A 27,437-nucleotide genomic window follows, 5' to 3' on the forward strand; every position below is an offset into this window, starting at 1 on the left:
CAAATTGAGTCTCGACATTGCTATCCTTTATTTCCATACGTCCGCTTTCGGGCCAGCTGTCCATCTTCAGACCTGTTACAAGAAATTATTTTGTAATTGCAGCTGGTTAAATTACAAGAGATTTAAGATCAAAGTTTAGGAACTTTCAAGTTTCTTAGGAAATTACTTACGATAGCCATTTGTGCAACATGCCAATTGTTACGATTCAAGAGTTACCTGTCGAATGTGGAACTGAGAGTTCGCTATCATTACTAGCCATGCCCTACCCTGCTGCGGCTTTATATGAAAAAAATAAAAAAAATTGTTCAAATGGCTCTGAGCACTATGGGACTTGACATCTGAGGTCATCAGTCCCCTAGACTTAGAACTCCTTAAACCTAACTAACCTAAGGACATCACACACATCCATGCCCGAGGCAGGATTCGAAACTGCGACCGTAGTGGTCGCGCGGTTCCAGACTGTAGCGCCTAGAACCGCTTGGCCACTCCGGCCAGCGAAAAAATAAATAAATAAATGAGAGACCTAATTGGTGTAACACCTACAGCGCTGAAAAGCGCCCTCCATTTGCAGAAACTGGGCTGTTGTGATTCATAAGAAATGCCCCTAAGTATAGCGTAAAGCGCTGATGTGGAAGTTTGGTGCGCAGTTTGTTGCGTTCGAAAGTGCTCTCTGTGGACTGATACAATACATAAAACAGCTTCCGTCGAATACTTGTAGCTTTGAGGAAGGACACTTGTATGTCGCATAGGAGTATGAGACAGCGTCATCAGCACTTGACAGAGTTTGAAGGGATCCCATTGTGGGTCTCCATTTGGCCGGCTGTCCGAAGCGATCAGCACCGGATTTGTGGGACTTCCGGGTGCCACTCGTGACTGGAATCGCACTGTGTTCACTGACGAATCGCAGTTGCCCACTGTCCCAAATGAGCGTGGCGGGAACGTGGCTGGAGGTTCAGTTCTTTCAGTGTTTTTCGAGACGCACCGAAGTCCAGCTACTGCGGCACGGTGTGAAGGGCAATCGTTGTACGAGTGTAGGTCGTGGCCAGCACTGACCGAGGGAACTCTTGACCGCACAGCTCTACGTCAGGGACGTCCTATACCCTCACGTTACAGTATTGCGGTGCCATTTTTCAGCAGGAGACTGCTCGTGGCGCTGCAGTCTGGAACCGCAAGACCGCTACGGTCGCAGGTTCGAATCCTGCCTCGGGCGTGGATGTTTGTGATGTCCTTAGGTTAGTTAGGTTTAACTAGTTCTAAGTTCTAGGGGACTAATGACCTCAGCAGTTGAACCATTTTTTTAGACTGCTCGTACACAAGTGTCTGTACGAAGAACTTGCATGACGCTGATAGTCCCGTGCCCAGCAAAAGCCACAAATCAGTACCCCATAAGCAAGCGCCGACGTCAATTCCGTCCCACTGCCGGTATCCGGCATATCAAGCACCACTTACAACGGAACCTCCCCATCGCACCCCCCTCAGATTTAGTTATAAGTTGGCACAGAGGATAGGCCTTGAAAAACTGAACACAGATCAATCGAGAAAACAGGAAGAAGTTGTGTGGAACTATGAAAAAAATAAGTAAAATATACAAACTGAGTAGTCCATGTACAAGATAGGCAACTTCAACGACAGTATGTGCTCAGGAGCGCCGTGGTCCCGTGGTTAGCGTGAGCACCTGCGGAGCGAAAGGTCCTTGGTTCAAGTCTTCCCTCGAGAGAAAAGTTTATTTTTTTTTATTTTCAGACAATTATTATCTGACAAACTCTTATGTTTTCATCACTTTTTGGGAGTGATTATCACATACACAAGAAAACCTAAATCAGGCAAGGTAGAAGAATCTTTTTACCCATTCGCCAAGTGTGGAAGCTAGGTGGGTCGACAACATATTCCTGTCAAGTGATGCACATGCCGTCACCAGTATCGTATAGAATATATCAGACGTGTTTTCCTGTGGAGGAATCGGTTGACCTATGACCTTGCGATCAAATGTTTTCGGTTCCCATTGGAGAGGCACGTCCTTTCGTCTACTAATCGCACGGTTTTGCGGTGCGGTCGCAAAACACAGACACTAAACTTATTACAGTGAACATAGACGTCAATCAACGAACGGACAGATCATAACTTCGCGAAAATAGAAAAATAAAAATTTTCGCTCGAGGGAAGACTTGAACCGAGGCCCCCTCGTTCCGCAGCTGCTCTCTAGCCCCGGGACCACGGCGATCCTGTGTTCACACGGTCCTCAATGTTGCCTATCTTATCCATGGACTACTCAGTTTGTATATTTTGCATATTTTTTTCATAGTTCCACACAACTTCTTCCTGTTTTCTCGATTGATTTGTGTTCAGTTTTTCAAGGCCTATCCACTGTGCCAACTTACAACTAAATCTGAAGGGGGTGCGATGGGGAGGTTCCCTTGTTAATAACAGTTGTGGGCCGGCCAGCTTGCCTCAGGAGGTGATACAACCGCCATATGACGGACACCCTTCCCGACCGGATACCTGCATTCAGCCAGGCCAGGAGGGGTGCTACTTCGCACTGATAAATGGGATTATACTGCTACGTTCTTCGTCCGCGTCAACAAAATGTTTTCGCATTCGGAGGAGAAAGTTTGTAACTAGCCTGTTCGTATGTTGGCACTGTGGTGTCACCGCCAGACACCACACTTGCTAGGTGGTAGCCTTTAAATCGGCCGCGGTCCGGTAGTATACGTCGGACCCGCGTGTCGCCACTGTCAGTGATTGCAGACCGAGCGCCACCACACGGCAGGTCTAGAGAGACGTCCTAGCACTCGCCCCAGTTGGACAGCCGACTTTGCTAGGAAAGGTTCACTGACAAATACGCTCTCATTTGCCGAGACGATAGTTAGCATAGCCTTCAGCTACGTCATTTGCTACGACCTAGCAAGGCGCCATTATCAGTTGCTATTGGATTTAAGTTAAGTATTCCACCATCTGCGTCCGTTTTTCTAAGTTCTCATATCCTTGTAATGTTCCAGACCTCACGCCAGTCTGCGTGTAATTAAACGCGTGCATTTCGGCCTCCTCTAGCAATACGGTGTTGGCTCTTTTGCCAACACAGCAGGCACTGCTATAGTCTGTGTTAATATCGCTGACAGCGCTCTGCGCCCTGGGCAAGAGATTCTCTGGTTGGACGGACTTGTAGTTAGCGAGCGGATAGAGAAGGGTTTGGACGTCATTTCTTAGTGGAGACTCAGTTTTGGTAGGACATGTATTGAAAAATAATGATGAATGTAGTTGGTAATGAAGCTTCCTGGCAGATGAAAACTGTGTGCAGGACCGAGACTCGAACTCGGGACCTTTGCCTTTCGCGGGAAAGTGCTCTACCGTCAGTCCGGCACATAGTTTTAATCTGCCATATCAGTGTACACTCCGCTGCAGAGTGAAAATCTCATTTTGGAAACATCCCCCAGGCTGTGGCTAAGCCATGTCTCCGCAGTATCTTTTCTTCCAGGAGTGCTAGTTCTGCAAGGTTCGCAGAAGAGCTTCTGTGAAGTTCGGAAGGTAGGAGGCGAGATACTGGCAGAATTGAAGGTGTGAGGCCGGCGCGTGAGTCGTGCTTGGGTAGCTCAGATGGTAGAGCACTTGCCTGCGAAAGGCAAAGGTCTCGATTTCGAGTCTCGGTCCGGCACACAGTTTTAATCTGTCGGGAAGTTTCATATCAGCGCATACTTCACTGCAGAGTGGAAATCTCATTCTGTAGTTGGTAATGTTTGGGCAGTGGAATTATTGACAACTATATAATTTTTGGAACTGGATGTCGCGTGAATAAGGTAAAATCTTCTAAATACATTGTTTGCCTTTCAACAAAATCTTTCTTTCGCTGACTATATGCCCCCTAGTAGTTAGAGTCTGTAGCAGTTAGAATCTTTTTATTTAGCTGGCTGTAGTTGTTGCTTGCTGTAATTGCTGTAGTTCGTGTTTTGAAGATTTTCTGTGGGGTAAGTGACTTATGAAAAGAATGGGTTATTGTTAGGATTTCTTGCAATTCAGGACCATTCATTTGTGTTAATTATTTGAAGTCATGGTGTCATTGTATGGCAGTCAGATTGTGTTGGGCTCGTATATTGTGGGTAATAAATGAATAGTCAGTGTTTTAAATTATAAAAATAACTGAAGAGACCAGTAATTTCACTCACTCAGTAATTTCACGTGGTAAACACTCCGTAGTTTCAAGTTGCTGATTGAAATTTCATCAGAAGATTCCGCCGCAACGAAAAACGCCTTTGTTTTAATGATGTCCACCCCAATCCCGTATCATATCAGTGATACTGTCTCCACTATTTCGCGATAATACACAACATACTGTTCTTCTTTGAACTTTCTCGATGTACTCCGTCAGTCCTATCTGGTAAGGATCCCACACCGCGCAGCAGTATTCTAAGAGGGGACGCACAAGCGTAGTGTAGGCAGTCTCCTTAGTAGATCTGTTACATTTCCCAAGTGTCCTGGCAATAAAACGCAGTCTTTGGTTAGACTTCCCCTCGACATCTTCTATGTGTTCGCAACTGTGGCTCCTAGGTATGTAGTTGAATTTACGGCCTTTAGATTTGACTGATTTATCGTGTAACCGAAGTTTAACGGATTCCTTTTAGTACTCATTTGAATGATCTCACACATTCCCTTCTTTAGAGTCAGTTGCCAACTTTCGCACCATACATATATCTTTCCTAAATCGTTTTCCCATTTGTTTTGATCTTCTAATGACTTTATAAGTCGATAAACGACAGCGTCATCTTCAAACAACAGAACACGGCCTCTGAGATTGTCCCCAATTCGTTTATACAGATAAGGAACAGCAAAGGGTCTATGACACTACCCTGGGGAACGCCAGAAATCACTTCTGTTTTACTCGATGACTTTCCGTCAATTACTACGAACTGTGACCTCTCTGACAGGAAATCACAAATCCAGTCACATAGCTGAGACGATATTCCATAAGCGCGGTATTTCACTACGAGCCGTTTGTGTGGTACAGTGTCCAAAGCGTTCCGGAAATCCAGAAATACAGAGTCGATCTGAAATCCCTTGTCCCTTCGTGTGAATAAAGAGCTAGTTGTGTTTCACAGGAACGATGTTTTCTAAACCCATGTTGACTGTGTGTCAATAGACCAATCTCCTCGCGGTAATTCATAATGTTCGAAAACAGTGTATCTTCGAAAATCCTGCCGCATATCGACGTAAATGATATGGGTCTATAATTTGATGGGTTACTCCTACTACCTTTCTTGAATATTGGTGTGACCTGTGCAACTTTGCAGCCTTTGAATTCGGATCTTTCGAGGAGGAACGGTTGTATATGATTGATAAGTACGGAGCTAATGACAAGTTTGTTTGTGTGGCCATCCTCCGCAGCAAGCATATAAACACTTGTTTTGCAAATCAAACTGCGTTTTCCTGCTGCTAGTTATTTTATTCATCCCATACGCGTTTCGCCTTCCCCTGTTCTAAGGCATCCTCAGTGGTGTCTATAACGACGCAGTTTTGTTAGGTATAGATTATCAAACAGTTCACTTCGCGATTTTTTGTAAAAATGTAATTACTTACGATTTTTTAATCTGCGTTTCCTCACATCTGGTCTGGAGGTCGCACTACCACTTTTATCACTGCCATATAATCACATCTTTGTGTTCTCGCCTTCCACACACTGGTACCATGTTTCTCACTCTTTTTTGTGGTGGACTATCGTTCTTCTGTCATTTGATACAACTATTTCGTCGTACACTTCTTTTCACAGTGTAAATATTGTGACTCCATTACGTGTTTCATCGTCTTTGGTATGTTTACCTATGTGCTGCCTCCCTAAAGACGTATATGTTCGTTACTAACTTCTGTTTATGATGTTTATACCGTGTGTGTGCGTATGAGTGAGAGAGAGAGGGGGGGGGGCGGTAGAGCCGATTTTTTTTTTTTTTTTTTTTGGGGGGGGGGGGAGTGGCGGTTGTACTAGCTGTTAGCGAGTGGCTGAAAAAACTTTGGTGACAGCTGTTTTGACTTTTCGTTTCAGTGTTCTGGGGAGGGGTCACGGATGAGTGAGTGTAAAGATGTTGGGTTCTATTATTATTACATTGGACAGTATTATTATATTTATCCTCTATGCGAACATTATTCTATTACTTTTTCTAGTAGTGTAAATGCATCAGCATACTCGGAAAGCGACATAATTGGTATACAGTCAGGATCGGAACACTTGCTTTCATTAAGTGATTTAAGTTGCTTCACTACTCTGAGAATATTTACTTCTACGTTACTCATGTTGGCAGCTGCTCTTTATTCCAATTCTGCAATATTTACTTCATCTTCCTTGGTGAAGGAATGTCGGAAGGCTGAGTTTAATAACTCTGCTTTGGCAGCACTGTTCTCGGTAGTATTTCCATTGCTATCGCGCAGAGAAGGGATTGATTGTGTCTTGCCGCTAGCATACTTCACATACGACCAGAATCTCTGTGGATTTTCTGCCAGGTTTCTAGACAAAGTTTCGTTGTGGAAACTAATCTAAGCATCTCGCATTGAAGCCCGCGCGAAATTTCGAACTTCTGTAAAATATCGCCAATCTTGGAGATTTTCCCTATGTTTAAATTTGGCATGTTTTTCCATTGTTTCTGGAACAGTGTTCTGACCCGTTTTGTGTACCAACGAGGATCAGCTTCGTCGTTTGTTAATTGTTTTGCTATAAGTCTCTCAATTGCTCCGGACACTATTTCTTTGATTTCAAGCCACATCTGGTCTAAACTTACACTGTTAATTTGGAAGGAGTGGAGATTGTGTCTCAGGAAGGCGTCAATTGAAATTTTATGTGAATAGTTTTGAAAATTTCTCGTGAAACGCTTTTCGGTGCACTTATGGCCTTTCTTCAAGTTGGTTGGGATTTGTTACGAGTGGGCAGAACTATTCAGGCTCGGTTTGTGTAAATGTAATTTTTTTCGCGGAGGAGGAGCGTCTGCTCTTGCCACGAACACCGTGTTGCGTGGTTGAGGCTGGCCACTGCCGTGAAGAACACAGAGGCAGCAAGTCAGCATTGGCACGAGTCTTCCCTGCATTCCAGGTGTAGTGACGTCATCGAAGGTCACCACTTGTGCAAACAGTGGTTCCCCGCGCACCCTTCCCTCATTACGAAACGAATCTCTCTCTCTCTATCTCTCTCTCTCTCTCTGTGTGTGTGTGTGTGTGTGTGTGTGAGAGAGAGAGAGAGAGAGAGAGAGAGAGAGTGAGGTAGGGGAGGGGAGATCGGGAAGAGCTGTTGTTGCATTCATTAGAGACCTGTTTGCATACCATGATAGCTGCATAAATAACTTCTTCTGCGTCAACTTTGTTCTCTGCACTCATAAAGCACTTTTAGCATGTAATTTTTCTACTAGATACGGCTATTTTACTAAGTGTCGTGACTATTTAGGACACGTGATCTTTTCGACTATTTTGTTGAGATTATCAGTAGAATTCAACACGCAGATGTTGATTTCGACTCAGGTATTCGATACAATACAATTCGTGCAAGTAAGAAAAGAATGATGTTAGAAAGGAGAACACTTCCTAATGTTGTGTGAAATTGTATTTATTTGGTCACGTACGGGCTTCCGGCTTCTCAGACCATCTTCAGGTGGCAACTGAATGTCGCAAACAGAAACAACCTCGATGTGCGACTTACACAGATATTATTTGTAGAGAAGATACAAAAATTACTGTGTTTACACAGGAAAATATTGCGTTTTGTCACATACATATAATTACATTAACAAAAAAAGGGAACAAACGAAATTTTTGTGTGGAGATGCACTTAACATCTCATGGAAATAGGACGAATTTACAGTGCACATCTAGTATTTGTAACGAAAATTTAATTTAAGAAAGGGAAAAATGGAATTTGGGTCTGATAATTTAATACTAGCGTACGAACATTCTGTGTCAATGTTTGTTCAAAATGGTTCAAATGACTCTGAGCGCTATGGGACTAAACATCTGAGGTCATCAGTCCCCTAGGCTTAGAACTACTTAAACCTAACTAACCTAAGGACGTCACATGCCCGAGGCAGGATTCCAACGTGCGACCGTTGCAGCAGCGCGGTTCCGGACTGAAGCGCCTAGAACCGCTCGGCCACAGCGGCCGGCAACTGCTATACCCTCGAATTTACAACTCATTTAATATTCATTATAATGAACAAATTCCGGAATGAGATTTTCACTCTGCAGCCGAATGTGCGCTGATATGAAACTTCCTAGCAGATTAAAACTGTGTTCTGGACCGAGACTCGAACTCGGGACCTTTGTCTTTCGCGGGCAAGTGCTCTACCATCTGAGCTACCCAAGCACGACTCACGCCCGGTACTCACAGCTTTACTTCTGCCAGTACCTCGTCTCCTATATTCCAAACTTCACAGAGACTGGGGTATGCTGTCGAAATCACTTACTTCTCCTGAAAAACTATATAAATGATATTTATTTGTTAATTTATTGGATATTCATTCCAACGATGTCAACATTTCGTTAGAAATTATGGAAACATTACAAGAAGCAGGAAATAACTTAATGGATTCCGTGAATTGTGGTTCGAACGATAACTATTGTGCTAATTAATGTCCAGATCAAAAACAGAGTACCTTCCAAGCCCCAAGAGAAGATGTACACTAATAGCTTCTAGTGAGAAAGAATAGGCTTTCAATTTTTTGGTAAAAAAGAGAAAAGGAACGAGAAAACGCTCAAAGTTAAGGAATGAGGAAGGCCGAATTCGTTTCGTAAAATCTGAACAGGAATTTATAAATGGAACAAAAATTTACAAGAAGTACAAAATATTGGCCAAAATGAAACTCGAAAAATTGTAAAAGAAAAACTATCCTAAAGGTTTAGAACGTCTCACGAAGGTCAATGTATCGTTACTTTGGGAGACCTGAGAGACTGATGAGATGAACATTACTTATTTCCAGGCTTTTCGAACTGGCTAAAAAGATTCGGGAAATTGTGGTAAACGAAGACCATAATTACAAAGTTTATTACAAGTGAATATGTATAGGAGATGTCATTAATAGGTCGTACTATAGAGAAATTCGTAGCTGACTTTACGTTTAAGCTTCTTGTTAACCGCTAAAATGGTGTGTATTAAGCCGATCAGTCAGGTTTCGTGAAGAAATCGGAACTTTATAATTTGAGCGAAAAGAAGACAAATCGGCTTATGCAGTCTATGAATGTTGTGATACATTCGTATACAACATTTACACTGATATGTATAAATGGATTACTGTTTCCGCACCTTTATATCTGTCTTCGGGAACAGCAAAGCAAATTAGAACCGAAAATCGAAAGAAAGGATTGTTTACATACAAAATCCTTGAAACTGGCGTAGCAAACTCTGGAAAAATGGGAGAGAATAATTTTCAGTGTTACATCCAGAACGTTTTCTTAATATTGGCCGAAAATACTTCATTGCTTTTGTAGGACGCTTGGTCTGGATGTAACGACGCGTCTGACTGAATATAATTCGGAATCCACCCGGAACTGATAGTGTGACTCTGCCTGTAGATAAAAAAAAGTTTTCTACAGTGTGAAGCATTTTTCAGAAAATTGTTGGACACTACAATTTTCGATAACATTTTTTCATTTCTGGTTTACAAGCGGCACAGTATTGTTAACTTGCTTCCGCATTGTCAGCCTGCGTCACCACATTTTACGAATTTGATCAAGTGTGGCTGGTATGCAGCGCAAATGGAGCAGAACGACCACAGCCATTCGGTACTCCATTCCGGTTCTATCTAAATAAAACACTAGTAATTACATGAAGTGCCTTAACGAATTAATTTTTCTTTTATAAGATGTGCCTGATGTGAGAAAATGTCTGTTTTCATCATCCAGCAGATACTTCGCATTTGTGTGACGACTACTAGGAGTAAACAAGAAATTGTTTCATTGTTAGCAAAATATACATTATTCAAAAATTGTCATAAAACTGTGCCACAGGGATTGCCATAAAATACTTAATGACAACAAATTAAAGCTCCCAATGGAAGTCGTCTGTAATGTTACATCATCCACAGCCGTGATTTTCTTTGCTCTGCTAGACACTTGTGGGACAGTTAATGTCTGCAAGAGCTTAGCTGGATGTATGATCAGCAAGTTATTCACAAATTAATGATTTGAGACATTGTAGATACGGTCAAACAGCTTAAAATTTGCGTGTGTACACATTGGACTTCGCGCTAAGTGGCGCTACGTTCTCTTAGCACCGTGAATATCAGGAACCCAGTAAACATAAAATATCCGACATCGCTGCGGCCGGTAAAACATCGTGCAGTAACAGGGCCAACGACGACTGAAGAGAATCGTTCAACGTGACAGTAGTTCAACCCTTCCGCAAATTGCTGCCGATTTCAATGCTGGGTCATCAACAAGTGTCAACGTGCGAACCATTCAACGAAACATCATTGATATGGGCTTTGGAGACGAAGGCCTTCTCGTGTAGCCTTGCACGACACAAAGCTTTACACCTCGCCTGGGCCCGTCAACACCAACATTGGACTGTTGATGACTGGAAACATGTTGCCTGGTCAGACGAATCTTGTTTCAAATTGTGTGGACGTGTAGTGTATGGAGACAGCCTCATGAATCCATGGACCCTGCGCGTCAGCAGGGGACTGTTCAAGCTGGTGGAGGCTCTGTAATGGTGTGGGGTGTGTCCAGTTGGAATCATAAGGGACCCTTGATACGTCTAGATACGTTTCTGACAGGTTACACGTACATAAGCATCCTGTCTGATCAGCAGCATCCATTCATGTCCATTGTGCATTCCGACGGACTTGCGCGGTTCCAGCAGGAGAATGAGTCACCCCACATGTCCAGAATTGCTACAGAGTGACTCCAGGAACATTGTTCCAGCTGGGGGATGTTTCCAGATTGAGATAACATCTGGAAACATCCGCCAGACTGTGGCTAAGCCATGTCTCCGCAATATACTTTCTTCTAGGAGCTCTAGTTCTGCTAGATTCGCAGGAGAGCTTCTGTGAAGTTTGGAAGGTAGGAGACGAGATACTGGCAGAAGTAAAGCTCTGAGTATGGGGCGTGAGTCGTGCTTGGGTAGCTCAGATGGTAGACCACTTGCCCGCGAAAGGCAAAGGTCCCGAGTTCGAGTCTCGGTCCGGCACATAGTTTTAATATGCCAGGAAGTTTCAATTTGCCTACTTGTTGACAAGCCTTCCTATCGCAGTTGAAACTGATTGCAACAAAGAAATCGAAATTGCACGTTTTCATAGCACAGTATATTTCCTTTTTATTGTACAGTATCGCTTAAAAAATGTATAATCTATGTCCGTCTGTATGCCTATTAGTGAATCATGTCAAAAATTGAAATAAATCGGTCAAGAATTTATTGAGACTTTTTCTAACAATGTTGTCCCTTTATATAGTATATTATACCAATGATGCACCTTTATGTGGTATGTATATACTTATACACCGCATATTTTAAGAAAGTATGTATCCTATGTCTGTTCGAACGTTTATTAGAGTATCATATGAAGTAAACAGGTCACTAACTTTTCGAGGCGTTTGGTAAGAACGTTACACATCGACTTATTTTTATAAAATAGTATAGATTTAGAATATATATTTGTATACAATATGCATTAAAAACATATATAGCCTATATGTTTATTAGTGTTGTCTAAAAATTTGAAGTAAACTTGTCAACTACTTTTCGGCATTTTTGGTAACAACCTTAAAATGACGACTCGTCTCGACATAATAATACAGATTTTAATAATTGTTTGCTATCCGCTACTTATGGTGTTGCTAACGTTAATTGTGTTTCAGTGTATTATCGCCCTGCGGTGTGTCTAGTTGCAAGCACTCAAGCACGCCACTTAAATGCAACTACTACGTTTCCGTGGTAGGAGGTTCACTTTCTGACACCGTTTATGTTGGAGGCTAAAACTAGTTAGAAAATTTAACAATTTTTCAAAAGCTGTAGAGGATTATTCCTACGTAATGCACCTGGGAGTTCGTTTGCTGGGCACGCGATGGATGCGTGTGGCAGCCAGCCGGAGAGGACGTTGGCTCTTTTAGCACCTGCCGTGACCTGGACCCCCAGAAGGCGGCGGTGCTAAAACTTTCAGCGCCCTCTCCCCCCAGGGCTGATGGCTTCCCCTGAAAGGATCCTCGCGCCCGGCGGGCAGCGGCGCCGCTGGCGTAATTTCGTGGCGACAATACGCGACCTCCCCCCGTGCACTAAATATTACATATGTACCCGCCGCCGATACCTGTACCGGGACGGAAGGGCAAACAGCCCGACTGCTGCTACCCCCAGAGGCCCACTTATTATTAACCACACTTCAGGCTAGGACCGGTTCCGAGTACCACCCGCATACACGCTGTTTCGTGCATAAACCGCTGAAAGGGAACCAAAGAAGCAAATGTAATGGTCCAGCGCTTAGACTGACTGATTTACGTCACTTACGACAGAAACCCACTACTCCAAAATGAACACTACACATGCTATGGGGTATAGAATAACAACAGCTACCAGTCTCAATAGAGGATTACTTTATTTAATTCACGGTTTCGGAATTGTGCCCATCTTCAGGTGACTGACATTCAAATACATATCTCCAAGCTGAGTGTTGAACATCACTGCTTAAAAACAATAATTTGTTGACAACTAAGTAGACAAAAATGAGGCAGTCTCAAGTTGCTAAGCTTCATGTGTAGTAAAATATTATAGTTCTTACATGCAGCGGGAGTATCCGTGTAGTTTTCAGTTACATTTAACAAACATATATATTGTTGTGAGGAGGCAAAGAACTACAGTTTTCCTTTCAAAAAATGTCCTTAAAGATGTGTAGAAATGCCAATGTATGGAATATAAATAAACAATATACCCTTTCCATATATTCCATACATTGTTTAAACAATATTCCATACAGAGCAATCGATTTCCCTACAAATGACCAAACAACTGAGTCTTTTTCCCGCCATTTTCCAGGTGGGAGGAGAGGGCAGGAGGGGAGGGCGGTTTACCAGAGGGGAAGAGGAGGTTAATTAACTGATCAACTTAATTAAGTAGTCAATCAACTGATAGTAGTGATAGGGCCGATTCCAATAACTCAGACATGAAAGGGTACCTCTAGCAGCAAGGGGGAGGGCATTTGAGGGGGAGGGGGAACAATAGGTTAATGGGGGTGACATGGAAAAGAACTTAACAGAACAATAGGTTAAGTACCTGTCAATCAAAGGAGAACAGTTTGTTTGCCTCCTGAGTGCATACCTACCCCTGATGTAGGAAACCCACACTAACAAAATGGCCCAGCGTTCCCTTCCTGATGGAGTGGGAGGGGTGGGAGGAACAATAGGTTAAGTGCAGCGATATGGGAAACCACTTAACAGAACAATAGGCTAAGGACCTGTCAATCAAAGGAGAACAATAGGTTAAGTACCTGTCAGTCAAAAGAGAACAATAGGTTTGCCTCTGAGTGCATACCTGCCCCTGATGTAGGCAACCTGCACTAACAAAATGGCCCAGAACCCCCTTGTTCTACTACTACTGATGTGGTGAGTTCAAATTACTGAATCAGAGGCATAATATGATAATATACAGTTCATGTGTAAAAATCAAGATTTTTTTTAACAAAGTGTTAAATGTAATTCAAACGAATGGATATTCCAGCTGTACATAAGTACTAAGACATTTTACAACACATGTCGCTTAGAAAATTCAGAAGGTCCCAGTTGTGTCTATTTAGTCATCATCATATTATCCGTTTTTCATTTAAACACTGATCTCCAACACTGAGCAATGAAACATGTAACTGAATAAACTACCTGAAGATGGTAACAAGCCAGAAATCAGTCGTGCATTACATAAAATCACCTTCTGTTGTGACTGATAGCGGTTATTACCGTACGCTCTATAAAGGAACAGTAGCAAAGTTCAACTGTATCAATTGTGGATAAAATTCACCACAAGTGTTAATGGAGTAAACATTTCAAAACGTTAAGAATAGTGGTTTGTACACCAATGTTCTGTTCCTGAAACCTTCTTTCGTTTCTACTTCTACACACATATGGGAGCAATTCAGTGTCCTTAATTGTTAGAACATCTTTATAACAAATAAAACAACAAAATGGAGATTAGTGACATGACCGTTCTCAGGGAGCAAAATCTGTAATGTACGATTATAGGCATTAAAAAGAACTAACAGAATTAGTTTTCTGGCTTACTGTAAATCAGTTGAGGCTGTTTAATATTTTGAATGAAGTAATACCTCATATTTTGAATGAAGTAATACCTCACTCATCTATTAAATAGTAATCTAGGGCATCGAGAGAGGAAAAGTATATAAATCTTAAATTATTACTGAGCTTTCAGGTGCCTGAATATTGTCGAAACACATCAGTGTGCCGCTGCAAGACATGCCTTTCTCATGCCACCGCGCCCTCAGTCTCTTGTTTGCACCTTTCCGCCTTGAATTTGACAAAAGATTTTTTTTGTACAATTTTTAGATGTGCATATAAGTCGAAGAAAACTGTCATTTTGCAGCATCTTACAGGAGAAAAGAAACAAAAGGAGAGCTTGCCATGGGTGACCAAGGGACACTAATAACAGAGCTGTACTAAGAAACGCATAGCTCCTGAAACACAATGAAACTCCTCATATGCTTTAAGGCTCGGACATACACTACGTGATCAAAAGTATCCGGACACCTGGCTGAAAATGACTTACAAGTTCGTGGCGCCCTCCATCGTGATGTTGGAATTCAGTATGGTGTTGGTTCCCCCTTAACCTTGATGACGGCTTGCGCTCTCGCAGTCATACGTTCAGCCAGGTGCTGGAAGGTTTCTTAGGGAATGGCAGCCCATTCTTCACGGAGTGCTGCACTGAGGAAGAGGTATCGATGTCGGTCGGTGACGCCTGACACGAAGTCGGCTTTCCAAAACATCTCGAAGCTGTTCTACAGGATTCAGGTCAGGACTCTGTGTACGGACATTCCCTGACAGGACATTGGCGTCTCATTTCTCCTCTGTACTTGCATATTTAAGGAGACAATATTTCTGCAACTAATCTCTTCCTAGGCTGCAGCATTTGTGTGCCGTGTCGTACGTTATTTAAGGTACATGAATGGAGCAAGTAATGACGTTGACAAAAAAATAGATTTGCCCCTTTTTCCCCCGTGTGCTTCAAATGCGGGTCCAGTGCCACGATACACTCCGTATTTCAGCCCAGCTGCAGTGAATTTGTTGTTATTACCCTGAAACTGATTACAGGCGGGAAACAATTACAAGTGTTGACAATTGGAGAGACGTCTACAGACGTTAAAGAAACTTGTGGCGTGCCACGGGGGAGTGTTATGGGACCAATGCTTTTCACAATATATATAAATGACCTAGTAGATAGTGTCGGAAGTTCCATGCAGCTTTTCGCGGATGATGCTGTAGTATACAGAGACGTTGCAGCATTTGAAAATTGCAGCGAAATACAGGAAGATCTGCAGCGGATAGGCACTTGGTGCAGGGAGTGGCAACTGACCCATAACATAGACAACTGTAATTTATTGCGAATACATAGAAAGAAGGATGCTTTATTGTATGATTATATGATAGCGGAACAAACACTGGTAGCAGTTACTTCTGTAAAATATCTGGGAGCATGCGTGCGGAACTATTTGAAGTGGAATGATCATATAAAATTAATTGTTGGTAAGGCGGGTGCCAGGTTGAGATTCATTGGGAGAGTCCTTAGAAAATGTAGTCCATCAACAAAGAAGGTGGCTTACAAAACACTCGTTCGACCTATACTTGAGTATTGCTCATCGGTGTGGGATCCGTACCAGGTCGGGTTGACAGTGGAGATAGAGAAAAGATCCAAAGAATAGCGGCGCGTTTCGTCACAGGGTTATTTGGTAAGCGTGATAACGTTACGGAGATGTTCAGCAAACTCAAGTGGCAGACTCTGCAAGAGAGATGCTCTGCATCGCGGTGTAGCTTGCTGTCCAGGTTTCGAGAGGGTGCGTTTCTGGATGAGGTATCGAATATATTGCTTTCCCTTACTTATACCTCCCGAGGAGATCACGAATGTAAAATTAGAGAGATTCGAGCGCGCACGGAGGCTTTCTGGCAGTCGTTCTTCCCGCGAACCATACACGAGTGGAACAGGAAAGGGAGGTAATGAGAGTGGCACGTAGAGTGCCCTCCGCCACACACCGTTGGGTAGCTTGCGGATTATAAATGTAGATGTAGAATTATCATCGTAGTAGAAAGTTTGATAACAGTTAATAACGTCTGCTGAGTCCTTGCGCTTGTCTTAGCAGTTAAAAAAAAGTGGTTTGGAAGTAAGAAAATTGATCGGATACCCGAAATGTAACAGGGTGTGAGCAATTCGAGCGTAGGCTTTTGAAAACTTCACAGTAAAAACTGTTGTACGAATGGGAGAAATTACACTGTCCGGCAGAAAATCGATGCATCCTGAAGGAGAGTGGGAAACGAAGTGAAAATCCACGGGTTGAGACACTGTGAGATTTTGTTTCAGCGATAGCAGAATCGAGCTAAATTTCCAAAGAACTTGACAGTACCAGCCCACTTATCAGGACGACTTCCGATCCCCTCTGGCGTGGGTACATGGACTCATTCGGTTGGGAGGCGTCTCTAAAATTTGTCATATCCTTTCCTTGGGCAAGCTGATCCGTAACTGCTGTATCTGATCCTTGATACCTGGCAGTGGAACAGAGTCGTCTTCCGAGCTGGTCCAGTGTATTTTTATTGGGGACAGAAATGGCGATCTCGCTGGCCCTGGGAGTACTTCAACATTCCGCAACAAGTTCGTACAGACAGGTGCCATTCATGGACCAATATTGTCCTGTTGGAAAATTTTATGTAGTCTCGTTGTCTCTGTAGGGTTGCACCATGCGAAGCAAGGAGAGGATGTTGGTTGGTGGTCGGTATCTTCTTTCCGTAACACGAACTGCACACATCTATTAGCTGGTTTCTTTATTCATAAAAATAGCAAATCACTTAACTCGGGATAGTCCAGGTGTTGTGGTACGAGCTCTCCCGTAATAGTCTACATTGGCGTCACTGCTGGTGTAATACGTGTCCCGCTATGCACACGACTCTGGTCGCTAGGTGCTGACTGACTCTGAGCTAGAGGCTGACCTAACTGCGACTGCGACTCCCACTGGGCTGCGACTGATGACTCGAATCGTTGACTCCCTGAATGACTAGCTGGAACTGGGCTCTCCGGTCCTCAGCGGCGATCTAAATACTGGCGGTCGAGAGGGCGTTGGCGGCGCGTTTCTTGCGAGTCTGTCCTTGGCCTCCCTCGTGATAAGCTGGCTTGCTCTGGCGTCTATTATCGATATCGATCTTCGCAACCTCTTTGCCACATGGTGTGCTGGCGACAGCTTACGCCAGCACCCCTACACTGTCAGATCAGAGGTAACATACACATATGAAGATGTAGGTATCCTTGACTTACCGGTACTGTTATGCCGTCAGTTCCTGCAATCGTTACCAGCCGTGAGCTGAAGTCACATCTGACAGCCCCCCACTCTATGACTCAGGAGACACACCACTTTACCTCTCCGAAGCATTTAAAGAACAGAAACTCTCCCGTACTCACTGATGATGGTCATCAGGTGTGGTGGAGAACTGCGATTCACAATGTGATGCCACTCATCAGCAGTCTGTGCTTCCGAACAGCCGCTTCAGTCAAAATACAGCTCTTGTATACTACCAGGCTTTCTAACGACGCTAAACACGAACAAACGTAATGCGATCAGGTGGTTATTCTACCCATTACAGCGAACTGCGACCCTACACCACTGTTTACACGATTATACGCGAATCATCCAGAACATTAGGACCACCAACCTACTATTGACATAAACACGTCCAGGTGGTACCAGCAATACCTCGTGAGGAACGAGTCCTTGTCAGACACACGCATTGTGCGTGTAGTACGAGCGAGCATGCTGTCTGTGTGCAGAATATGGAAAACGTGACTGAGTGCAGTTAGCGATGGTCCAGAGGCTCTGCTCGAGCATTTCAGAAACTGCACGGTTTTTGTTGCGTGTTCGAGGAGTTCTGTGGTTAGCATCTTCAATACCTGTCGAAACCAAGGGTAAACCACATCCACTCGTTGTGTGGTTGGATGTTTTAGACTGGGCAGACTGCTAAAACAGGACACACGGCGAACTGTGGCGGAATTCAGATCAGACCGTAATGCTGGGCAGAATCCAAGGGCGTCTGAACACACAGTGCACACAACTCTCCAAAGGATGGGCTTCCGCAGCCGATGACCCGTGCATGTGCCAATGTTAACACCAAGACATCGGCAACTACAACTTAAATGGGCGTGTTGACGGGGTGGCAGAGTGTTGAACGGTCTGATGAATCCCGATACCTTCTTCATCATGTTGATGGAAGGGCGTGAATCTGTCGTCTTCCAAAGGAACAGCTCCTTGACACCTGTACTGCGCGATCTAGACAAGCTGGCGGCGACTCCATTGTGCTCTGGGGGACATTCACGTGGACATCCACGAGTCCAGTGGAGCTCGTGCAAGGCACCGTGACAGCCAGTGTGTGTGGTACTCTGGTTGCAGACAATGTATACCCTTTCATGACGACCATGTTCCCCAGCGGCAGTGGCATTTTTCAACAAGATAATGGGCCATGCTACAAGGCCAGGAGTGTGATGAATTGATTCCAGGAACATTGTGGCGAGTTCCAATTGATTTGCTGGTCCCCCAACTCACCAGATCTGAATCCGATTGGACACATCTGGGATGTGATTGAATTTGGCGTCGGAGCTCATCATCCCCCTCCGCGGAATTTACGGGAATTAGGTGCCCTGTGTGTGCAGATGTGGTGCCAACTCCCTCCAAAGACCTGCCAAGGCCTCATTGCTTCCATGGCGCGACGTGTCGCTGTATAATCCGTGCTCGAGGTGGACAAACCACCAGTTAGGTAGTTGGTCGTAATGTTTTGGCTGATCACTGTGGGTGTATGAAGTTCACATTCAATCATGTGACTGGGTGCTTTTTTTGTCAGGTAGTGTATTTCTTTCATCATAACACGTAGTGAACAAAGGTCGCCACGTGTGCAGAGACATGGTCTTCTATACCCTGATCAAAGCAACTTGACGTTTCAGCGAGTCGAGTGGTAGGGGCCACCCGCCGGCCAATCGCCGTTCTTTCCCGTGCGCCATGTGAACGCTGTGTTGCTAATTTTGCAGGTAAACGTAGAGTCTCGCCCTGCTTGGTAGGCTGATCCACCTGCCACTGCGGCCTACAAATCACAAAGATATTTCATTCGAGCTGCAGTGTGACACCAATGTCTTGGAGATTTCAGTATCGTTGTAAAACGAAAATGGAAGGGCACTGCTTAGATTTAGTGTGTCATTTCATTTACGGAATGAAGTGTTTATCAATAAGTTACCCGCTCAATTTCTCAGATCTGTTTTCTATAAGCTCCTAGCTGTATTTAACTTTTTACCAAAAGACTACTAAAACAATCTGTTATCCCTTTGGCACACAACTTTTTAGTGTTGTGTTGTTTCCTAACTTAATGCGGTATCACCCAGGTAGCTAGCTGTATGTGTTGTTGTTTTTGTTGTTTCTGTTCTGGCCTTCAGTCCTGAGACTGGTTTGATGCAGCGCTCCATGCTACCCTATCCTGGGCAAGCTTCTTCATCTCCCAGTACTTGTTCCAACCTACATCATCCTGAATCTGCTTAGTGTATTCAGCTCTTGGTCTCCCTCTACGATTTTTACCCTCCATGCTGCCGTTCAACGCTAAATTGGTGATCCCTTGATGCCTCAGAACATGTCCTACCAACCGGTCCCTTGTTTTTGTCAATTTGTGCCACAAACTCCTCTTCTCCCCAATTATATTCAATACTTTATCATTAGTTATGTCATCTACCCATCTCATCTTCAGCATTCTTCTGTAGCACCACATTTCGAAAGCTTCTATTCTCTTCTTTTTCAAACTATTTATCGTCCATGTTTCACTTCCATACATGGCTACACTCCATACAAATACTTTCAGAAACGACTTCCTGACACTTAAATCTATACTCGATATTAACAAGTTTCTCTTCTTCAGAAACGCTTTCCTTGCCATTGCCAGTCTACATTTTATATCCTCTCTACTTCGACCATCATCAGTTATTTTGCTCCCCAAATAGCAAAACTCCTTTACTAATTTAAGTGTCTTATTTCCTAATCTAATTCCCTCAGCATCACCCGACTTAATTCGACTACATTCCATTATCCTCGTTTTGCTTTTGTTGATGTTCATCTTATATCCTCCTTTCAAGACACTGTCCATTCCGTTCAACTGCTCTTCCAAGTCCTTTGCTGTCCCTGACAGAATTACAATCTCATCGGCGAACCTCAAAATTTCTATTTCTTCTCCATGGACTTTAATACCTACTCCAAATGTTTCTTTTGTTTCCTTTACTACTTGGTCAATATACAGATTGAATAACATCGGGGTAGGCTACAACCCTGTCTCACTCCATTCCCAACCACTACTTCCCTTTCATGCCCCTCGACTCTTATAACTGCCATCTGGTTACTGTACAAATTGTAAATAGCCTGTCGCTCCCTGTATTTTACCCCTGCCCCCTTTAGAATTTGAAAGAGAGTATTCCAGTCAACATTGTCAAAAGCTTTTTCTAAGTCTACGAATGCTAGAAATGTAGGTTTGTCTTTCCTTAATCTTTCTTCTAAGATAAGTCGTAGAGTCAGTATTGCCTCACGTGTTCCAATATTTCTACGGAATCCAAACTGATCTTCCCCGAGGTCGGCTTCTACCAGTTTTTCCATTCGTCTGTAAAGAATTCGTGTTAGTATTTTGCAGCTTTGACTTATTAAACTGACAGTTCTGTAATTTTCACATCTGTCAACACCTGGCTATAAATCACATATTATTAATGCCTTCCGAAAACTCTGTACGGCCTTTAAAATGGCGTGCTCGATAGCACAGAGGTGACAATGATGATAAAGTCAACCATATTTTAATAGTTCTTCTAGTTTTGCAGAGTTTTTGAGTAACTTGATGAGTCTTGGCGCAGTGTTCTTCGTACCGATATTAGAAATACTCCGTTGTACTCGATCCACGTACTGACCGAAAGAAAAAAGCTGTCTCTGTGCCTTTGCACGTACTGTGATCTCTGTCATATTCTCGTGTCACCTATGCAAGAGACAAGATGGCAGCATGACCCGTACCGCCCTGCTACTGTCCCACTGGCGCGTTTCTGAATTTGTTCGGTGTTTGTTGTCACCTTCCCGATTAGGTCTCAAAACACCAGAACAGTAGTACTCTAGACTGGGCCGCTCCGCTCCAGGTTTCTTAGTGGACGTTAAGAGGTACGGATTTTAAAATGTTTTCATTAAGTTTCCATAAAATTTTAATGTAAGTTATTTGGTAAGTAACTGTTTTTATATATTTTAAGTTGCTCCAACTCTGCTTTATAATTTTTATAAAGTTACTTGTCTACTTTTTTAACTTACTGAGGAACCAGTGGAAGTCTCGAAAATTTTATTGCTAACACTGGCACAAAAGTGGGTGATACGTGTGTTATACGAGAGTAATCCCTAAAGTAAGGTCTCCTATTTTTTTATAAGTACATAGACCTGTTTATTTCTACAATGGTTCACATCAGTTTACAGCTTGAACATTTAGCTATTTTTCGACATGATCACCATTTCTGTCGATACAATTTTGTAGATGTTGTGGCAGTTTTTGTATGCCCATGTCATACCGTCTCGCCGCCATGCTGTTCAGAAAGTTATGAACCTCTTCTTTCACCTCGTCGTCGGAGTCCAAATGTTCTTTTAACCTAGGGAACAGGTGATAGTCACTGGGCGCCAAGTGAGGACTATAGGGTGGGTGGGTGATTATGTTCCACTGAAACTGTTGCAGGAGAGCAACGGTTTGCCGAGCGATGTGTGGACGAGTGTTGTTTGGAGAATGTGTACGCCCTTGCTCAACATTCCTCTTCTCCGGTTCTGAATTGCCCGTTTGAGTTGTTTCAGAGTCCCACAGTACCTGCCAGCGTTAATTGTGATCCCAGCGATTCAGTTCCGACGACGAGGTGAAAGAAGAGGTTCATAACTTTCTGAACAGCATGGCGACGAGCTGGTATGACATGGGCATACAAAAACTGCCACAGCGTCTACGAAAAAAAACATCGACAGAAATGGTGATTATGTCGAAAAATAGCTAAATCTTCAAGCTGTAAACTGATGTAAACCATCGTTGAAACAAACAGGTCAATGTACTTATAAAAAATAGGAGACCTTACTTTTGGGATTACCCTCGTACAATATCCTACAAAGGGGCATAGCAATTCTGGAGAATCCTTACAACAAATGTGTTTTAATACCTACTTTACGTGATCGTCCCATTTTATAGCGCTTGTAGTATATTCTTAGATTTATGATGCAACTTCGTTAACAGGTTTTCTGAGGATAGTTAACGCATATCTTTAAAGAGTCAGCCAGTTCAGTATCTCCAGCATCTGAGTGACACTGGCCCAGAGGTCAGAGAAACGCGTGACCAACCGTGCTGCCGTTATCTGTGTCCTTTGGAAGTCTTATTTGCTACGAGTCCCACACACCTGAGCAATATCCTAGGACTGATTGCATTCCGCTAGTGTTCTACCAATGAACCGAATGCTCCCACCTGCTTTACTTACCAATAAACCTATATTGTCGTCCCATTTCATATCGCTGCATAGTGTTTACACCCAGGTATACTTACTGGGCGGTTGTAATTAAAATAGAGCTACTCGTGCGGGAGGCAACGGCCTTGCCGCAGTGGATACACCAGTTCCCGTGAGATCACAGAAGTTTAGCGCTGTCGGGCGTGGTCTGCGCTTGGATGGGTGACCCTCCAGCCGCCCTGCGCTGTTGCCATTTTTCGGGGTGCACTCAGCCTCGTGATGCCAATTGAGGCGCTACTCGACCGAATAGTAGTGGATCCGGTCAAGAAAACCATCATAACGACCGGATGACCTGTGTGCTGACCACACCTCCCTCCTATCCGCATCCTCAACTGAGGATGACACGGCGGTCGGACACTCCCGATGGGCCACTTGTGGCCTGAAGACGGAGTGCTACTCATGGGGTCCACTGAGGGCTGCAATTATCATGTGGCAGCTAACTGCTGAACCGATTTATGCTCGGAAAAAATTAGTTCCAATTTTGGCCACCAGGTGTGAGTCGTGCCCTGTACAGCATCTCGTTGACGTCTCCGATGCTCATATTGAACAAATTCTGTAAGTGGCGGTTAATAATAAAATCAACATTACGCCTTTCTAATTTTTGTGCCTTTTCTGCCAACGTCCTGTTCCCAGTTCATTACATATGAAAACATTTCTGTTCGTCTTCCTCGCATTCACAGCGCCAGAAATCGGTTCAACGTTAATGCGTCAGGATATCTACCGTGTTTCACTCCATTACCATAATTTGGGCTCGCGCCAGACTTCTACATCTACGTGATTACTCTGCTATTCACAGTAAAGTGCCTGGCAGAGGGTTCAATGAACGACCTTCAAGCTGTCTCTCTACCGTCGCCCTCTCGAACTTCACGCGGGAAAAACGAGCACTTAAATTTTTCTGTGCGAGCCCTGATTTCTCTTATTTTATCGTGATCATCATTTCTCCCTATGTAGGTGGCTGCCAGCACAAAGTTTTCGCAATCGGAGGAGAAAAATGGTGATTGAAATTTCATGACAAGATCCCGTCGCAACGAAAAACGCCTTTGTTTTAATGATTGCCACTCCCAATTCACGTATCATGTCTGTGACACTATCTCCCCTATTTCGCGATAATACAAGACGAGCTGCCCTTCTTTGTACTTTTTTGACGTCATCCGTCAGTTCCACCCGACGCGGATCCCACACCGCACAGCAGTACTCCAGAATAGGGCGGACAAGCGTGGTGGAAGCAGTCTCTTTAGTAGACCTGTTGCACCTTCTAAGTGTTCTGCCAATGAATCGCAGTCTTTGGTTTGCTCTACCCACAGTATTATCCATGTGATGGTTCCAATTTAGGTTATTTGTAATTGTAATCCCTAAGTATTTAGTTGACTTTACAGCCTTCAGATTTGTGTGACTTGTCGCGTAATCGAAATTTAGCTGATTTCTTTTAGTACTCATGTGAATAACTTCACACTTTTCCTTATTCAGGGTCAATTGCCACCTTTCGCACCATACAGATATCTTATCTAAATCACTTTGCAAATTGTTTTAATCATCTGATGACTTTACAAGACGGTAAATGACAGCATCATCTGCAAAAATCTAAGACGGCTACTCAGATTGTCTCCTATGTCGTTAATAGAGGGCCTATAACACTTCCTTGGGGAACGCCGGATATTACTTCTGTTTTACTCGATGACTTTCCGTCTATTACTACGAACTGTGACCTTTCTGACAGGAAATCACAAATCCAGTAGCACAACTGAGGCGATACTGCGTAGGCACGCAGTTTGGTTAGAAGTCGCGTGTAAAGAACGATGTCCAAAGCCTTCTGGAAATCTAAAAGTATGGAATCAATTTGACATCCCCTGTCGATAGCACTTATTGCTTCATGAGTTTAAAGAGCTAGTTGTGTTTCACAAGAACAATATTTTCTGAATCCGTGCTGACTATGTGTCAATAAATCGTCTTCTTCGAGGTACTTCATAATGTTCGAATACAGTATATGTTCCAAAACCCTACTGCAAATGGACGTTAGTGATATAGGCCTATAATTCAGCGGATTACTCCTACTTCCCTTTTTGGGTATTGGTGTGACTTGAGCAGCTTTCCAGTCTTTATGTACGGATCTTTCTGTGAGCGAGTGGTTGTATATAATTGCTAAATACGGCGCCATTGTATCAGCATACTTTGAGAGGAACCTGACTGGTATATAATCTGGACCGGACGCGCTGCCTTTATTAAGTGATTTAAGCTGCTTTGTTACACGGAGGATATCTACTTCTATGTTTCTCTTCTTGGCAGTTGTTCTTGATTGGAATTCAGAAATATTTACTTCGTCTTCTTTGATGAAGGATTTACGGAAAACCGTGTTTAATAACTCTGATTCAGTGGCACTGTGATCAGTGACTTCACCGTTGTTATCGCGCAGTGAAGGTATTGATTGCGTCTTGCCACTGGTGTGCTTTGTGTATGACCAGAATCTCTTTGGGTTTTCTGCCATACTTCTGTGTGTAGCTCCACTTTAATTATAACCACCAGGTACGTGTTGATCGATTCCACTTGTGACTCATTGATACTATAGTGATAGGATACTTCGTTATTCCGTTTTGTGCAGTGCAGAATTTTACATTTCTAAACATCTAAAGCAAGCTGGCAGTCTTTGCACCTCTTCGAAATCTTATCGGGATCCGATATTTTTGAAGATTTTTACAGACAGTACTTGATTACAGGTAAGGATGAAATTGCGATTACGGTTCCTCGTCAACTGTAGAATATTTCGGAAAACATGAAAATGTTTGCCAGAGGAGGATTGTCGCGAGCGGTCGCCTCGACAACTTCGAATATCCGAGCACAGCGCCAGGAGCGACCCCAATCTTCATTTTTCCTGGTGTCCTCACTCTAATCGTCAGTGCAGTTTCTCACACTACATTACAGTCACGATAGATGGCCGCATCAACTGAGGTTACTATTAATATTGAATGCAAGGTAATTACTGTACCATGCGAACAGCAAACGATCCAACACACTTGCCTACAGCACGACGGAAGCTGCTTCTATGTATGTCGATGACTCTCCCTCCAAGATAATACACTCAGTGGCGGCTCGTGAGTGTACCTTCTGGGTGTTCACAAATTTTTAGATTCAGGCAAATCTGAGAGTGTGAAATTAATAGCATCTGCTATATAACAGTTACTCTATCAGCAAGTAGATCACATAGCTAATGAGGAGGTATTGAATAGAATTGGGGAGAAGAGGAGCTTGTGGCACAACTTGACTAGAAGAAGAGATCGGTTGGTAGGACATGTTCTGAGACATCGAGATATCACCAATTTAGTATTGGAGGGCAGCGTGGAGGGTAAAAATCGTAGAGCGAGACCAAGAGATGAATACACTAAACAGATTCAGAAGGATGTAGGCTGCTGTAGGTACTGGGAGATGAAGAAGCTTGCACAGGATAGAGTAGCATGGAGAGCTGCATCAAACTAGTCTCAGGACTGAAGACCACAACAACAACAACAACATCAGCAAGTTTATATAACTACAGCCACTACCAATAATAAGAATAATAGCAATAATAATGACAACAACAAGATGAGTAACTGATCTGACAAAAGAAAGAGTTGTTTTTGTGAATTTCGTTGTTTTGTACATAATTAAGTACAGCTTAGGGTAATAACGAAATAATGTGTAAGCTTTCGCAGGTCTCCATTACGCATTTCTCTGCAAGTGGGACTTTTCGTGCTTTTCCATGTTCGGACAAATGTACAAGATACGTAACACTTGTATTAGTTCGCAAATTTAATTCCGGGCTGAAAAACAAATATTCTTACGCTGCACCCACACTGCAACTTGTGTTAATTGTACACTCCCTTTTTAACTGTTCGATTTCGTCATTCTCTCAATCAAAGGATCTGTTCTCGGAGGTCCTAGTTCCTTTGCGGTGAACTCTTCCTGGTAACTTATTTTTCCGTTTCCAGCATGAGATTTTCACTCTGCAGCGGAGTGTACGCTGATATGAAACTTCCTGGTAGCTTAAAGCTGTGTACTGTATCGAGACTCGAACTCTTGACCTTTGCCTTTCGTGGGCAAGTGTCTACCGACTCAGCTACCCAGGCACGACTCACGACCCGTCTTCACAGCTTTACTTTTCTATTAGCATTTAAAATACATTCAACGTAGTTCATGTTTACACTGCACACGAAAGCTGATTCCCGCACGGTAAACAACCAACCCCAAACAAAATGCCATTCGTCAAAAAGATTAAACGCAAGTAGTGATTCTGCCAACATTGTCACTTGATCGGAATACAGAGGAGGCGCTGTGATCCATATAGGCCTAAAGCACATAGCTGTGCCTCCCACATTTAAGTGAATGTCAGAGAAAACAGTTGTGGCGGTTTTGCGTATCATCAACATGGACAAATGCAATGAATATGGATGATACGATACTCTACGGTATCCTGTGGTTTGAACTCACTCTGTTATTTAGCAGTTGCATTGATTTGATTTTGTAAATGATACTGACAATATTATATACATGTATAATGCATTATTCACACTACAACTTCTCCCGGATAACTATTTTGTTGAAATTGCACAAGAATTCCACCTGACGTAGTGTAATAATGTTGACTGTAAGTTGTGTTCATATCACTAAAATTACAGATCGTACATCAGAGCTTTTATAATTTTTGTCTTCGATGGATTTAATTATTCTTAGCAAATTGATCATGAAA

Source organism: Schistocerca nitens, chromosome 10 (assembly GCF_023898315.1).
Source record: "Schistocerca nitens isolate TAMUIC-IGC-003100 chromosome 10, iqSchNite1.1, whole genome shotgun sequence".
Taxonomy (NCBI): Eukaryota; Metazoa; Arthropoda; class Insecta; order Orthoptera; family Acrididae; genus Schistocerca; species Schistocerca nitens.